The sequence below is a fragment of the Budorcas taxicolor genome, chromosome X, assembly GCF_023091745.1.
Source record: "Budorcas taxicolor isolate Tak-1 chromosome X, Takin1.1, whole genome shotgun sequence".
In the NCBI taxonomy this organism is placed as follows: domain Eukaryota; kingdom Metazoa; phylum Chordata; class Mammalia; order Artiodactyla; family Bovidae; genus Budorcas; species Budorcas taxicolor.
In genome coordinates, this window is record NC_068935.1 from 87,344,070 (window position 1) to 87,347,600 (window position 3,531).

The following is a 3,531-nucleotide window of genomic DNA, read 5'->3' on the forward strand; positions in this document are numbered from 1 at the left end:
GTAAAGCTTACCCACATGGCAGAGCAAACATTTGCTCTTTCTATTGTCCTGTGAACTGCCCTCTTCCCCTATGAAGCCCTTTTGAGCCACTATACCATTCCTTAGCTCAGAATGGCATATAAGCCTCATATATTTGCCTGCCTTTAGGTCTTATTTTTTAGGGTTCCTGTGTATATGAGATTAAATTTGCTTTTTCCCAGATAATCTGTCTTGTGTCAATTTAATTATTAGACCAAAGATTCTAGAAGGGTAGAAGGAAAAAATATTTTCCATCCTGACAGTATACACACACACACACACACACACACACACACACACATATATATATCACATCTTTATCCATTCACCTATTGATGGGCACTTAGGTTGTTTCCAATATATTGGCTGTTACAATAAACATGGCAGTGTAGCTATCTTTTCAATATCCTATTTTCATTTTCTTCAGACATATACCCAGGAGTGGGACTGCTAAGTCATAGAGTAGCTCTATTTTTAATTTTTTGAGGGACCGTCATATTATTTTCTATTGTGGAATGGTGGCTGTCCCATCAATACTGCCTAAGAATTCCCTTTTTGCTGCATTCTCACCAATACTGTTATCTCTTGTCTTCTTGATGATAGCCATCCTAACAGGAATAAGGTGGTATCTTATTGTGATTTTGATTTGTATTTCCCTGATGATTAGGTGTTGAGCATCTTTTATGTGCCTATTAGCTATCTGGATAACTTCTTTGGAAAAATGTCTATTCTCTTCTGCCCATTTTTAAACTGGATTGTTTTGTTGTTTTTGGTATTGAGTTGTGTGAGTTCTTTATGTATTTTGGATATTAACCCCTTAGATACATGGCTTGCAAGTATTTTCTCCCATTCCATAATGTTCCTGGGTCACTTTTGGTTAGTGATATTTCTCCTTTCTTTTTTTGTGAGCAGAGCAGGAAAAGCAACATGCTACTATTGTCTCTCACTCCATTTAGGCCATGGTCATAGAGTGCCCTTGGAGTTCAGAAAACATGTGATAAATACTGAGGTCAGCCTCAGTTTGAGCTCAGAAGTGACAGACTTTTCCCATGATCAAACTTTAGCAGGCTCCCTCTGAGACCTCTTCTCAACTAGGCCTTGTACCTGGGCCCTGTCTTCTGTCTGCCTAGTCCAATTGTAGCAAGAATCTTACTAAATCAGCTTAAAGAGAATCCCCTATCCTTGATATCTGATCACCTTAGCTTGCCTTCAGTAAGAATCCTGTAGAGTTGGTTTAGCAAGAATCTTTCTACTCTTGATGTCTCCTTAGTAATTTTCCATCTACTGACCCTTCATTCTGCCCATTGGCTATAAATCCCCACTTGACCTCTTTGTATTCAGAGTTGAGCCCAAACTCTCTCCCCTATTGTGAAAGTCTTGATACTTGACACTTGATGGAGTCCAGAATATGCCACTGTGGCATTAAAATTATTTGGAGAAGAGGTATTTGAATTCCTGAAATCTCTTATCTGCCTAAAAGCAGAGCTTCTGCAAAGAACTAAATCGTCATAAATCCTCTTTCTGGGAGCAACAAGGGAAGATTAACTTTTATCATCAGAGATGAGAAGCTTCTGGATCACATATAAACAGATATTTTGCAAAACTACCATATCTCCTATCTGTTCTCCTAAGGGCCTATTTATCATTCCAAAAAGTTATTTGTTTTCCCTTAAGCTCCCTTCTTCCCTTCCTTTTCCCTAATAAGATGGTACATAAACCCCAATTCTAAATGCCTCCTTGAATCACATTTTTCTGTGAATTCCTGTACATACATACATGAATAAAAATCTGTCTTTTCTCTAGCTAATCTGTTGTAGAGGAGGAAAAAAAATCTGTTTCTTCTACTGATCCTAGGTTTATTGGCTGGAGTCCTAAAGACTGACAAAATACAGATTAACAAGAGAAAATCAAACAGGTTTATTAATGCCTGCTAGGGGATTCCCTGGTAGCTCAAATGGTAAAGAGTCTGCCTGCAATGTGGGAGACCTGGGTTCGATCCCTGGGTTGGGAAGATCCCCTGGAGAAGGAAATGGCAATCCCCTCCAGTATTCTTGCCTGGAAAATCCCATGGACAGAGGAGCCTGGCAGGCTATAGTCCATGGGGTCGCAGAGTTGGACAAAGCTGAGAGACTTCACTTTCATTAATGTCTGCATTGTGCATATACATGGGAACACTCAGTGATGAGGAGTTCAAACAGGTGTTTAGAACTTGGCTTATACAGTATCTTAACAAAGAACAAAACATTTTATTTAGTTTTTTGGCTGTACTGCATGGTTTGCAGGATCTTTGTTCCCCAACCAGGGAATGAACCTGGCCCAAGTAGTTAAACTGCCAGGGAATTCCTGAGAACAATACATTTTAGAGAAGTGACAAGACAAAGGAAAAGGACCTTGAGTTTCTATGAGTGGCAAATTGTGAGAAGTTAAATATATGGGGCATTAATGACTTTGTTAGTAAAATTTGTTATGTAGATCCCTCTGGGGCAACCTCTGGGATGATAAGTGTTTAGAATTATCTCCAGTGATCCTTCCTAGTAGAGAGATGGGGGCATACATATTCTGGGCTTACATATTCTGCTACCATTTAGTATCTTGTGTCAGTTTAATTTGCAGGTTCCCAATCAAACTAAGATGACAGAGGAAAAGCTTTTCCTCCCCAATATAATTATTGCAATAGTACCTAATAAAGTCTTCCTTGCCCTTTTAATAAGTGTCAGAATCATTCTTTTCCCCTTCAATAGAAGGGATTTTAAGAGTCTGCAAGTTACTTTCTGCCTTGCTGCTGCTAAGTCACTTCAGTTGTGTCCGACTCTGTGCGACCCCATAGACAGCAGCCTATCATCCTTCCCGTCCCTAGGATTCCCCAGGCAAGAACACTGGAGTGGGTTGCCATTTCCTTCTCCAATGCATGAAAGTGAAAAGTGAAAGTGAAGTCGCTCAGTCGTGTCCGACTCTTCGCAACCCCATGGACTTGCAACCCCATGGACTGCAGCCTACCAGGCTCCTCTGCCCATGGGATTTTCCAGGCAAGAGTACTGGAGTGGGGTGCCATTGCCTTCTCTGACTTTCTGCCTTAGCCTCTTCATTTTCCTAAAAAATTCCTTTGTTATAAAGGTTTACTGTTCTATCTCTGCCACTATGCTCCTGAGAGCATTCAACAGGGTCCCTTGCACTGGCCAGCTCATTTTATTGATTTAAATTTTTGTAATTTTTAAGCTATCATTTTTGGTGCCTTTGTTTACTGGGTCTTCCCAAACCTGAGATACTAGAGTATAAAAATAACACTTTTCACTCATTTTCCTTGTTTTTTTGAGTCAATAAAAATGGTTCATAACATGTTTCACGTTCCAAACAAGTCATATTTACTGAGAAACTAAGTGCAGGGTTATTACCATGCTGGCTTCTTGGGGATTCAATTTTATACATTCAGTCAAGGAGGATTTTTGAGTATCTGTTTGCCAATCTTATGTTGGGATTAGAGTTGAGAATGAGACCAACATGGTCCCTGCCCTT